This window comes from Pocillopora damicornis, chromosome 3 (genome assembly GCF_964200805.1).
Source record: "Pocillopora damicornis chromosome 3, jaPocDami1.2, whole genome shotgun sequence".
Classification (NCBI taxonomy): domain Eukaryota; kingdom Metazoa; phylum Cnidaria; class Anthozoa; order Scleractinia; family Pocilloporidae; genus Pocillopora; species Pocillopora damicornis.
In genome coordinates this window covers 3951735-3965847 of record NC_142672.1, presented here as the reverse complement: position 1 = coordinate 3965847, position 14113 = coordinate 3951735, and the positions used below count along the sequence as shown (strand labels likewise).

Sequence of the window (14113 nt, the reverse complement as noted above, 5' to 3'; positions counted from 1 at the left end):
AGTGGGCGATGGGAAATTGGAAATGGTAAATGGGGAACGGAGATGGGAGAATTGAAAATGGGAAAAAGGACAATGAGAAATGAATAATAGGCGATGGCAAATGGGAAATGGAGAATTGAGAATGGATAATGGAGATTGGAGAATGGGAAATAGAGAATTAGAGATGGAAAATCAGGAATTTGAGAAAGGAAAATTGAAAATGGAGAATTAGGGATAGAAAATCAGGTGTTCCCAGGGAACATTGATGACTGCTTTAGGATTGGAATTTCACTCATGAAAAAATGTCTGAAGCTGTATGCTAAGCTTTATTCATCAAATATTATTGTGGCTTCGCCTCTTGGACTGAGGATGATAATCATTGGAGGTGCAGGGTATTTCTATAAAACTATAAAACTATAAAACATTACTTATGTAAATTCATACATAGCAACTAGCCTGTATTAGAAACAAACATCCTTAGTCCCTGTGCTGTTTACTAAATCTCTCGAAAACAATCAAGCTTTGTTACTTTTTCCACAAAGAGAGAAAATCAAGCAAATTTGATTTCCATCAGATAAAAATGTGTTTATTTTCAAGGATTTTTGGGATAGTTGTATTTTTGTGCTTGATTTTCAATTTTGGTCTATTTGAGTCTATTATAACATTCCCAGTCTGTGCTAAGAGACTGAGACAAACAAGTCTCATTTATCAGTCGATCATTCATTTTAGTCCGCACCTTATTCCTACGTAACCTTTCCTAGTTCAGGTACCGAGGGAGATAACACACCAGCCATATACATTTAAGACTTGAACAGTTTTTATCTTGACTGGCAGCCCTATTAAATAAACAGTGATGCAGAACAAAGACAAATCTAATCAATTCCCAACTCGACTATCTCTAAAAAAATTTATGAAACGAATCATATGTTGCACTTAAGTTATATACTTGACTTGGTTGGCGGCCTGAAGCTTTGTCAAACGTCTTCGGAACAGAGAGGACTGGGTTCTAGGCACTTACAACGGCATTCCAAAGCTGAACCATTCCCCCACGCACCAACCATTTAAATAAGTAGCCTTTTCAATTGGGACGTTAGGCCCAAAGTCGGGCAGATTTTTGTATCCCCAGCATTGGCAAGCTAAGGCAAAAACCCTCGACGCAAAGGATACGCAACCTGTCCGATCTTCTAAGCAAATTTTTTTGCATTCCCCTCTTTTTTTTTTTTTTTTTTTTTTTTCCTCTCCGGGTCACTGGAGAGACCCTTTTTTATTCGTATTGTGTCTATCCATTTATGCCTTGGAGGTCGTTTGTCTGAGGCGAGTAACTTGGCTTCTGACTTCGAGTTATAGATTTCTGGAGATCTACTCTGCACTGAGATAATAATTAAGAAAATCAATTCGTTAGCGGCAAGATGATCGGGGATCTGGGTTTTACAGTAGTGGTGCTAGCATTGGGATATCTATTTTGTGATGATATAATTTCGTTCGCATTCTTTCCGATTCCCTCCTTTTCCTCTCTAACCCCGGCCCAGTACTCCTCCGGGCTTTAATTTTCCCAGGTTCCCGTCCCCTGTCCACTACACTATCAAATGTTCAAGATTCTGATTTACAGATTTGCATATTGGGAAATCTTACCTAGAATCACGATGGACAGCAAGAGTAAAGGAACAAGAATCAATCCAGTTTGAGCCATTCTTCAGGTTCCTGTAAACAACAACAAAAATGTTCGAAATTATGGGTCTTTTTGAGCTTAAAACTCTTGAAGTTCATGTTTACAACGAAAGAAATGGAGTCACTTCCTTCTCAGATACCATGATTGCCTCCTGTGTGCCCAAGAGTCATGATTCATGTCTTTTCGCCCAACCATGACCATCTGATGCAACAGTTTTAACACAGAGGTGTAGTCGGAACTACTCACCAGATTAAAAGGAGAAATAGAAACGATGAAACAATAGTTTTATTCGCAATGTGAGTACCGTTCTTCAAATATCATTTTCAATTCCGAAATGGTTCATTAATAATCATCTTAAATTAGGTCAGCTTTGCTCGGTCTTTTCAAACTTCGAATTTCGAAAACATGACTCTTCAATACTGTTCACTATTGAACTGTGTTTGCACTTCTTTTAAGTGAAACAACAAAAAGACTTTCTTGCGGGCTTTTTTCATCAAACATTGTAATGGAATAGAGAAGCGATTCTTCAAAGAGTGTAAAAAATAAGTTTCACCCTTGACTTCCATTAATTTGCTCCCCTGTTGAGAAAGATCTAGACTTTATGCGAGCTTTTCAAAAGTCAGCCTTGCGGCTTAGTTCTGACAATGCTTCCAGACTCCAACCAATACATTGACGTATGGCCATGACAATTGTTTCTTTCTTAAACCGTTCTAGATGGAAAATAGATACTTAAAAGCATGCCATGTTAATAGAAATCCGGGTTTCCTATGGCTATCTCCAAGAATGATAATGGGTAGAAGTATTTTGAGTTCGTGCCTTGGGGGAGGGACAAAGACTTAATTAATCAAAGTAAAGTGCCCTGTTTTTCAAAGCCTTTTATAGACGCAACGAATAGTTGAGTAAGACAGTAACTTTTGATCTGTTTTCATTAAAAAATAAAGGGCGGAAGTTTCTAAAGAAACTGTGATATTGCGTCGGTGAGGGAGTACAACAATATAACTTAATTTTATCTACTAAATTGATAATGTAAATTGGCCACCGTAAAGAGTATCCTAGCTGACCTCTCGAGCGTTAGCGCTTTGTAACATATTACCTTTAAAACCTGACAGAAAATCAGTGCAGGATGTCTGATTACATTAGCCTCCGAGGCTCGAAAGCTAGTCGAAACAGTTAACAAACTGATCCATGATAAGGCATTCTGGACTATTGTTAAGCGAATTTCGTATCCATCGACGTATCTTTGTGTCAAAAAAGTCTTAAACCTAGGATTTAAATGTTGCTTTTAGGTATTTAGCTTCTAATTAACATACCATGACCAAGACTATGAAATCAAAACAGCAAAAAATCCAATAAAAATGGAACGCTGAAAGCTTTCGGGGATAAAAAAAAAGGCTAAATGTCTACAAATTTCAATTGTATCGTCTTTATTTGAAAGTCAAAAGGGAAAACAGATCATGTTGTAGGAGTCTTCTTAGGCGTACAACGAGCTAAGTGTTGTTTGAGATTATTTCTCAGGCAAGGCGGGTGCGGCAAATACAGAAGCAAGCTGCCAGAGATTTGTCAAAGATTTGCGCTTATCGATACCTATAATGGAAAGTATTCAGTGTAAATCATCAAAAGGCAAAACAGATCATGTTATGGGAGCCTTCCTAAGCGTATAACGAAGTAAGTGCTCATTCAGATTATTTCCCAGGCGAAGCGGGTGTAGCAAATACAAAAGCGAGTTGCCACAGATTTGTCAAAGATTTGCACTTATCGATACCTATCATGGAAGAGATTCAGTGTAAATAATCAAATCAACTTACTTGTCAAATCTTCAAAATCTTAGTTTAGTTTCTCGATCAGTCCTTTCGAACTCTCAGATTCTCCTGAATAGCTAAGGTGTAGCTGACAACTCTTTGGGGAGTGCCGGTATGTTTGTGAATGAGACTTTTATGCAGTGAAGCCTGCATCATAAAGAATGTCTCATACTATTTAAAAACCTAGAAAAAAGCTTGAGGCAAGATGCATTATAGGATTTCGCCCGACCATGACCATCCGATTCAATAGTTTTGACACAGAAGCGTAGTTGGAAATATGCATTAGATTTAAAGGAGGATTAGAAAAAAAGAAACAATTGTTCTATTTGCAATGAGAGAACCGTTCTTCAAATAGCATTTTCAATTTCGAAATGGTTTATTGATAATCCCCTTAAATTAGGTTAGCTTTGCTTGGTCTTTTCAAACTTCGAATTTCGAAAACATGACTCTTCAGAAACTGTTCACCTCTGAATTTTGCTTGTACTTCTTTTAAGCAAACAAATAAAAACATTTTCTTGTAGGCTTTTTCATCAAAAGAGTAAAGGGGGTAAGTTTCTAATGAAACTGTGGTGCTTTTTGGATGAGAGAGAATAACGGGGTAATTTGTGTCATCAACTGAGTTGAAAACGTAAATTGACCAGTTTTTGCGGTGGCCAACTTACCTTTACAACTCAGTTGATAACGCTGAATTACCCTTTTTTTTTATAAAAAATTGCGTTGGTATAGGGAAACGATTCTTCAAAGAGCGTGAACAGTAAGTTTCACCCTTGACTTCCATTGATTTACTGCCTTGCTGAGTAAGTTCTAGACTTTATGCGAGCTTATCAAAAGTCAATCTTGAGGTTTCGCTTTGCCAGTGCTAGAAAACTCCAATCAACACAGGGATGTATGGCCATGACAATTTTTTCTTTCTTAAACCGTTCCAGATGGAAATAGATACATAAAAGCATGTCATGTTAATAGAAATTCGGGTTTCCTGCGGCTATGTCCAAGAATGATTATGGGTAGAAATATTTTGTATTCGTGTCTGGAGGAGGGACAAAGACTTAATTAATCGACGTAAAGTGGTCTGTTTTTCAAAGCCTTTTATAGACGCAACGAAGAGTGAAGTAAAACAGTAACAATCAATCTGTTTTGATCCAAAAATAAAGGGCGGAAGTTTTTAAAGAAACTGTGGTACTGCGTCGGTGAGGGAGTATAATAATATAACTTACACCGTAAAGAGTATCCAAGGTGACCTTTCGAGCGTTAGAGATTCGTCAGTCGAATGCTTTACTGAATAAAGGTTTGCTATGACGATCTCAGATAGACAGCTTGACCGGCTCAATGGCATATTACCATATCATATTAAGGCTTCGAGGGAAAAAAATCTGAATGTCTACAAATTCCAATTGTATCGTCTTCCTTCGAAAGTCAAAATGCATGACAGATCATGTTGTAGGAGCCTTCTTAGACATATAACGAAGTAAGCGCTCATTCAGATTATTTCCCAGGGAAGGCAGGTGTGGTAAATATAAAAGCCAGCTGCCAGAGATTTATCAAAGATTTGCACTTATCGATACCTATAATGGGAAAGATTTGCAAATCATCAAGTCAACTTACTTGTCAAATCTTCTCAGTCTTAGCTTAGTTCCTCGATCAATCCTTTCGAACTCTCAGATTCTCCTGAAATTGCTCAGGTGTAGCTGGCAACTCTTCGGGGAGAGCAGGTATGTGTGTGAATGAGACTTTTATACAGTGAAGCCTGTATTATAAAGAATGTCTGATACTATTTAAAAACCTAGAAAAACGCTTAAGGCAAGATGCGTTAAAGCTTTTCGCCCGACCATCCGATTCAATAGTTTTGACACAGAAGCGTAGTTGGGAATATGCACCAAACTGAAAGGAGAATTAGAAACGATGAAACAATAGTTTTGTTCACAATGTGAGTACCGTTCTTCTATAGCAATTTCAATTGGGAAATGGCTCATTGATAATCATCTTAAGTTAGGTCAGCCTTGCTCGGTCTTTTCAAACTTCGAATTTCGAAAACATGACTCTTCAGAAAACCGTTTACTATTGAGTTGTGTTTGTACTTTTTTTAAGCAAAACAACAAAAAGATTTTCTTGTGGGCTTTTTCATCAAAAATTGCATTGGTATAGAGAGGTGATTCTTCAAAGAGCGTAAACAGTAGTTTCACCTTTGACTTCCATTAATTTGCTCCCCTGTCGAAAAAAGTTCTAGACTTTATGCGAGCTTATCAGAAGTCAATCTTGCAGTTTAGCTCTTACAATGTTACAAACTCCAACCAACATAGGAACGTATGGCCATGACAATTTTTTATTTCTTAAACCGTTTCAGATGGAAAATAGATACATGAAAGCATGCAATTTTAATAGAAATCCGGGATTACTGTGGGTATGTGCAAGAATGATTATGGGTAGAGGTATTTTGAGTTCGTGCCTTAGGGGAGGAAAACAAACATTTAATTAATCGAACTGAAGTGGTCTGATTTTCAAAGCCTTTTATAGACGCAACGAAAAGTTGAATAAAGCACTGACAATTGATCTGTTTTGATCCAAAAAAAAAGGCAGAAGTTTCAAAAGAAACTGTGGTACTGCGTCAGTGAGGGAGTATAATAATTAAACTTGGTTTTATCAAGTAAGTTGATAATGTAAATTGGCCACCGTAAAGAGTATCCAAGTTGACCTTTCGGGCATTAGCGCTTCGTCTGTCGAATCTTTTGCCGCATAAAGGTTTGCTATGACCATGTCGGATAGACAGCTCAATCGGCTTCGTGGCATATTACCTTAAAAAACTGACAGTAAATCAGTACAAGATGTCTGTTTACATGAGCTTACGAGGTTTGAAAGCAAGAAAAGACAATTACATAAACTGATCCACGATAAGGTAGTCTGCGCTAAAGTTAAGCGAGATTTCGTATTCATCCACGTATTTTTGTGTTTAAAAAGTCTTAAACCTAGGATTTAAATGTTGCTTTTAGGAATTTATCATCTAATAGACATACAATGACCAAGACTTTGAAGTCAAAAAAAACATTTTCTTGTGGGCTTTTTTTTCATCAAAATTGTATTGGTATAGAGAAATGATTCTTCAAAGAGCGTAAACAACACGTTTCACCCTTGACTTTCATTAATTTGCCCCTTTGTTAAGTAAGTTCTAGACTTTATGCGAGTTTATCGAAAATCAATCTTGCGGTTTAGCTCTGACAGTGCTACCAAACTTTAACCAACACAGGGATGTATGGCCATGACAATTGTTTCTTTTTTAAACCGTTCCAGATGGAAAATAGAGACATGAAAGCATGTCATGTTAGTAGAAATCTGCGATTACTAGGGTTATGTGCAAGAATGATAATGGGTAGAAGTATTTTGAGTTCGTGCCTTGGGGGAGGGACAAAGACTTAATTAATCTAAGTAAAGTGGATTGTTTTAAAAGCCTTTATAGACGCAACGAATAGTTGAGTAAGACAATGACCACTGATCTGTTTTGATCCAAAAATATGTATTTCAAGTATGTCACTTATTTTCTTGCAATTTTGACGTCTTCTTCTAAATAGAGGCACGTCAACAGGAAATATGGTATTTTTAATAATAAATAAGCAAGACTGTGATTTCGTCTTAGTCTTCGTCTTTGCCCATTATTTAGGACAATAATTAGAGGCTGATTATTATTTGATATAAGAACTGTAAACATTAAAGAAAGAAACAAACATTTTTCTGTTATTCAACAGCTAACCAGCCAGTGCTAGTGCGTTCGGCCAGTGACACGATTCTGTGCCCTTTCCCATCGTATGGTATGTCAATAAAATTATGCTTAAAACATCTACTTTATTCTAAAATGATTATAACTTTAAACCAAACGACTGCATCTACCCATGTACAGTCCAACAACTCTTTTTCAAGAGACGACTGACAAATAATGAAACAAAAAGAGCGAGATAACTACAGACTGAGCAGTTCACTGGTTCTTGAGCAGAGAATGCTTCGCAGCTCCAAGAAGAGAAGTCCACTCAATTTTTTTCTGTATTTTTCCACACATTTAAGGGGATTCCTATTGATCTAACTGTCGCCAGAAGTTTATCGAGGTGTTCCTGTTTTTCTCTGATTAGCAGGTTTGTCTTGTTTTCAGTCTAACACAAAATAAGAACATTTACAAAAGTAAGCTGAATACTGCCATTTTGAGGTTATTTGAAAATAGTAATTAGTATTGTTTTTACAAAGAAAATCACAAACCTTATCCCAGTCGAGTACTTCTAAAATCAGTCCCCGCTCAAGTCTATCGGTTATTCGTGACATTAGGTGAAGCTCATTGATGACTATGTTTTCTGGAGGGATATCGAACAGTGGCAGAGATTAGCATCCAGGATCTCTTGTCCAATTGGGCCCGAACTTTCTCTTCGTGCTTTGGGAATTGTAAGTGTCATAGAAGACAGACATGTTGCACCTACAGGCATAGTTGCACAGTGTTCATTTTTTAATATAGTTATATTCATGAAACATTGTAACATGTTGATTAACTATTGCAAAAATGTTTTAAAAGTTAATAGTGGTACTTGCCTGTCTTTAATTTTTTGTGGATTAAACATTAGATGAAAGAGTTGTTTGATGTTGCCCCTTTCATGCCCATTGCAACTAACAGGAATTATTGTAAAAAGAGAAGAAAACCATTTTAACAGTCACTTTTTAAGCCATGATATTTTCTATCTTAAATCAAAAACCATAAAGCACATGGATTTCACTAACCTTGTAGTCACCTCCCAGATGGAAATGTAGGTGAACTTTATTTCCATCAATCTCCATGTATCCCTGCTCCACAAGCTTACTTATGGCATATCGGACATTTTTAAACCCCGTGTTAAGGGTCTCATAGCCTTCACATCCTTTAATTAGTGCAAAGGTATGGTTTCCTGTGAATAGTGACACAAGGAACAAAATTAAACGAATGCAACATAATGAAATACATGTTTGTGCAGTTACCATTGAGTCAAAATAATGATATTAATAAATACTACACCTAAAAGCAAGAAGTTACCTGAACTTGACAGCACACACTGACCTTCACCAAGAAGTGAAAATGAACACACAAATAGGAAGCTTTTATGGGACATTCTCACCCCGTCTCCAGATACTTTAACTTTTACCACAGGCTCTTTGTCAACTGAATTCTTGAGCTAAAAACAACAAAGTTATTTGTTACGTTTGCTATTGTAAATGGCTAACCAAGCACTTCACCAAGTCTTAAGGTCTCCCTCTCTAGTCCCTAAGTAGCATTGTAAATACACTTACATGTTCTCTTATTTCTTTTTCCACCAGAAGCTTAAAAGCCAGTTCATCCCCTGGGCAGATTCCTGGTGTCCTTGTGGGTTTCCACAGGTCATCAATGACCTTCTGGCAAGATTCAACCAGGTACGTCTTTAGCAGTGATGACTCTTGTTATGTTACGAATGGTAAGCCTCCTGAGATATGGAAAACCTATCCATACTATGTAGGATGGCCCTGATTTTTTTTTCTCTTCAGGTAAGCTCTCAAAAGCATTTGTCTATGTCGGTAAATAAAACATAAAGCCGAATGTTTAATCCATCATTGTATGGCTTGTATCTATGCATTTTTTAACTATTGGCAAAAAAATGGCATAACTCGTGTTTTATGGCTGTTTTATTTTCTTAACACTCTGTACGTTAACTATATAACATGTTTTTTCTGGGTTAGCTCACCTTTACAACTTTCAAACTTTATTTCCTTTCAATTTCAGACAGATCCATATCATGAAGCAGGTTATTCTTATCAACAACTTGTATTGACCGTGGCACCAATCCATATGTTTCCACAAAAAAAACAACGCTTCTCTTGCCTTATCTCTGCCAAAAAATATTTGAATGAACAATAAATAATTAAACGAGAAATATTACAAGATCAGAATCAGTTAATAAAGGTTATCTACATGGTTCTTTTTCTTATATCAAGGATTTTGTATTGTGTTTGTATTGACTATTTTGTATCCATGGAGACCGTCTGTTAAGATGTACCCTGTTTGAGATCATTATGAAATAAAAGTTATTTGGACAAGTGTCTCAATTTCTTGAGGTTGAAGCGACACCTTAATCCACGTCGCACCTTTAAGCTTTTTCCTCTTTTTGAGGTGGACTGGATCTTGTGCCGAAATCTCCGTTCGCCTTGCGCCGGAGCTTGCCCCACACTTTCGAGACCAGATTCCACCAGTCGGTATCCAGTCTTTTAAAATAGTTTTTTGAAAAATTTTTCAAATAACTTTTAAAAAATGTTTTTAATAATTCTTTTGACAATTTTTTAAATTTGTATTTTTTTTTATTTAGCTAAAACCGTGGCTCTCATAATATTTTTCTCACCTTACCCACAAGATTTTCAAATTTCCCTTGTTCCTGTTCGTATGTCCGGCCAAGCCTTTTAGGTCTTTGGCCCCATTATAGCCGCTAACTATGGCTTATAAATACAGGCGTTAAATTTTAATTTATAAATTAAAACTCCCTGAAGAGGTCTACGACAGTTTGAAAAAACGCGTCGGAGAATATTGTTCGCAAAGTGCTGCTCACCAGCTCAGTTTTATTTCCAAAAAACAGCTCAAACAGTGTTTTGGGCCTTCCAGATTCTTCCCTCTATCTCCTACCTACCTTCGTCTTTTATTTGCAAATTGAACGTTGGGTAAACAACGTCAACGTATGGCGGCATCATGTGAAGAAACATTGGATGGTTGGGGGTTTCGAAAAGAGATTCCGATCGCATACAGTTTGTGGAACGATCGGGGGTTCAGCGAGCTCTGAAAAGAGCTCCCGATCACATACAGTTTGTTTGGTGATCGGGGGTCCAACGGGCTCTGAAAAGAGCTCCCAATCATTAAAAGTTTGTGGGACGATCGTGGGTTCTGAAAAGAGCTCCCGATTACATAATTTACTTAAACAACGAATCAGATATTGCAAGGGTTGTTTTGAGTGATCAATCAAATTGCAAAGGTATGAAGGGTGAAAGGAAGGGTGAAGGGGGGGTGGGTAACATGGTTTTCAAGGGGAACGGAGGAGGGATCAGTCTCTGCTAACAGAGTATTAAAGGGGACTATAGAAAATTGACTACCTGAGAGCGTGGTACGGTTGTTCAGTGCGTAGCGTTATCCACCCTTCGAACAACCGGGGCCTGAAGAATATTACAGAGCCTTTGGGGGGATCTGGCAAATTTTCTTGTGACTCAACCAAAAGTTTTCCACCAAAATTTTTATTTAAACGAGATTCAAGGCGCGGAAAAGACTTGCCAGTACAATACTTTCTGCAGAAAATTGCGAAAACATCAGTTTGAACTCTGCTGATATGGATTTCGAATATTTTTCCTTTAATCGTCCCTTAGAACAGACAGAATGCCTAACGATAAACTTGCGACTTAATTTTATAGCTTTCTAAGCAGTTTTGTCTTTTGCAGTTTTTTTTAGTCCACAAGTCTCGTGTCACTAAAATAGAATTTCTTGCGACTGCGTATTTCATCGTACAAACTCTTAACGCTTAGAGTAATTAATTTCTCGTGTTAATCCTTGAGTTGTTTCGGCTTTTAATTGGTTCTTCCTTTTTCTTGAAAGTTGGTGCATAATTGCCACAGAAACATCCTGATGTAAATCAGTCAGTGGCACAACTCACGTCTTGTTAATAAATAGGTGGGAATTCACCAATTCTGCTTAAGAGGCTGGTCTCTCTCAGAGAACCGAAGGGAGATGGTTGTGCCTCTATCTCTTGACACAAACCAGAGTTATGCGAGTTACCAATGGTTATGGAAGGATGACTGAAAGGAGATATGAAGAATGGAGAATGGGAAGTGAAGAACGAGTAATGGAAAATGGGAAATGGAGGATGGGCAACGGGAAATGGAGAATAGGCAATGGAAAATGGAGAACGGGCAATGGGAAATGGAGAGTGGGCGATGGGAAATTGGAAATGGTAAATGGGGAAAGGAGATGGGAGAATTGAAAATGGGAAACGGACAATGAGAAATGAATAATAGGCGATGGCAAATGGGAAATGGAGAATTGAGAATGGATAATGGAGATTGGAGAATGGGAAATAGAGAATTAGAGGTGGAAAATCAGGAATTTGGGAAAGGTGAATGGAGAATGGAGAACTAGGGATAGAAAATCAGGTGTTCCCAGGGAACATTGATGACTGCTTAAGGCTTGGAATTTCATTCATGAAGAAATGTGTGAAGCTGTATGCTAAGCTTTATTCATCAAAAATTATTGTGGCTTCGCCTCTTGGACTAAGGATGATAATCATTGGAAGTGCAGGGTATTTCTATAAAACTATAAAACTATAAAACATTACTTATGTAAATTCATACATAGCAACTAGCCTGTATTAGAAACAAACATCCTTGGTCCCTGTGCTGTTTACTAAATCTCTCGAAAACAATCAAGCTTTGTTACTTTTTCCACAAAGAGAGAAAATCAAGCAAATTTGATTTCCATCAGATAAAAATGTGTTTATTTTCAAGGATTTTTGGGATAGTTGTATTTTTGTGCTTGATTTTCAATTTTGGTCTATTTGAGTCTATTATAACATTCCCAGTCTGTGCTGAGAGACTGAGACAAACAAGTCTCATTTATCAGTCGATCATTCATTTTAGTCCGCACCTTATTCCTACGTAACCTTTCCTAGTTCAGGTACCGAGGGAGATAACACACCAGCATTATATATTTAAGACTTGAACAGTTTTTTTCTTGACAGGCAGCCTTATTTAATAAACAGTAATGCAGAAAAAAGACAAATCGAATCAATTCCCAACTCGACTATCACTACAAATTTATGAAACGAATCACATGTTGCACTTAAGTTATACACTTGACTTAGTTGGCGGCCAAGAAGCCTCGTCAAACGGCTTCGGAACAGAGGGGACTGGGTTCTAGGCACTTACAACGTCATTCCAAAGCTGAACCATTCCATTACGCACCAACCATTTAAATAAGTAGCCCTTTCAATTGGGACGCGAGGCCCGAAGTCGGGCAGCTTTTTGTATCCCCAGCATTGGCAAGCTGAGGGCTTTTCAGGAAAAACCATCGACGCAAAGGCTATGCAATCTATCCATATTGTTGGACTCACGCAAATTTCTTCGCATCGTGTTCCACATTCTTTTCTCCCGTTCGGGTCACTGGAGTTACCCCCTATTATTGCCGTTAAGACTGACCATTCAGCCCCCCGAGGTCGTTTTTTTGAGGCAAGTAACGTGACTTCTGACTCCGAGTTACAGATCTCTGGAGATCTACTCTGCACTGAGATAATAATTAAGAAAATCAATTCGTTAGCGACAAGAAGATCGGGGATCTGGGTTTTAGAGTAGAAGTGCTAGTGTTGGGGTATCTATTATGTAATGATCTGGTTTCGGTCGCATTCTTTCCGATGCCTTCCTTTTCCTTTCTAACCCCGGCTCAGTACTCCTCCGGGCTCCAATATTCCCAGGCTCCCGTCCACTGTCCACTACAAGATTTTTATCAACAGATTTGCATATTGGGAAATCTTACCCAGAATCACGATGGACAACAAGAGTAAAGGAACAAGAATCAATCCAGTTTGAGCCATTCTTCAGTGTCCTGAAAACAACGACAAAAATGTTGGAAATTGTGGTCGTTTTGAGCTTATCACTCTTGAAGTTCATGTTTACAACGAAAGAAAGAAGTTAATTTTCTTCTAAGATATCATGATTGCCTCCTGTGTGCCCAAGAGTCATGATTCATGTCTTTAAACAGTCATTATGTCTTAAGTCAGTTACACGGTAATAATACCCGAAATGGCTTTTTATCAAGACTTCCTCAGCCGCGAACTGAATGAGGAAGACGCACCACATGCATGCGAGCTTTGAAACGATTGGGCTTCTCCGCCAAACGAATCAAAAAGAACTATGCCTCTTATGATTTTTAAAAGAAATGTAAATAAGTTTTGTATGTGACTTGGTCAGAGAGGCAGGAAATTAAACATTATGTCTTTCTAAATGTAATTAAATTCCTTTGAGGACTTCCATGTTCAGCCGTACCATCCATGGATTATGCTAAACAGCTGTATCCCTTCTGGTATTCGCTTAGCGTGATTGCATGTTGACTTAGCTTGTTATACTTTCCCACCGACACAGCACCACAGTTTCTTTACAAACTTACCCCCTTTATTCATTCGCCTTTGAAAGATACGTTTAACAGCACGAATTTCTGTTTGTCGTTTTATGATTAAATTTACAAACGTTCCACTGCTCCTATATACGGCTGTAATAACATGGCAACAAAATTCCATTTTGTGAACCAGTCTGTGTATAGTTTTCATTTGCCACCAACCATTAATATTCTTAGTAATTTGCCTTTTAAGAACTTTGCATAACAGTGAAACCTTCGGAACCTCTGATGCCTTACTTAGAATGTGTCCGTCTTCAAAGAAAATTGGTAAATATCACGGAATTTCTTTTCAAGACTTAAATAAATTTTCGAACATTCGGTTGTTTCTCCTGCTTTCTGTAGTATTATGGTAAAAAAGTTCCTTGTTTTGAACAATTTCACTATAGTTTTCATTTGTTACCAACCCTTAATATTCTTAATACTCTGCTCTTCTAATACAACAAGAAAAATGATACACATGCACGCTGTTTCGTTGTGTCACAAACCAGATTTTTTTGT

At 37.6% G+C, this 14113-nt stretch overlaps 2 long non-coding RNA genes across 3 annotated transcripts; one reads left to right on the top strand and one right to left on the bottom strand.

Annotated features, from left to right (window-relative positions):
* Window positions 1-286: 286 nt before the first annotated feature.
* Window positions 287-5298, bottom strand: LOC149047884 (uncharacterized). Of its 2 annotated transcripts, none has more exons than XR_016184591.1 (3): window positions 5050-5298; window positions 1612-1680; window positions 287-1348 (listed from the first exon to the last, which is right to left on the bottom strand). It is a non-coding gene; the product is annotated as an uncharacterized LOC149047884 (long non-coding RNA). The 2 variants fall into 2 exon arrangements; XR_016184590.1 differs by lacking the exon at window positions 5050-5298 and adding an exon at window positions 3454-3596.
* On the top strand, window positions 5031-9505 carry LOC149047883 (uncharacterized). The gene is made up of 4 exons (XR_016184592.1): window positions 5031-5156; window positions 7182-7244; window positions 8764-8856; window positions 9203-9505. It is a non-coding gene; the product is annotated as an uncharacterized LOC149047883 (long non-coding RNA).
* The last annotated feature ends 4608 nt before the right edge of the window (window positions 9506-14113 follow it).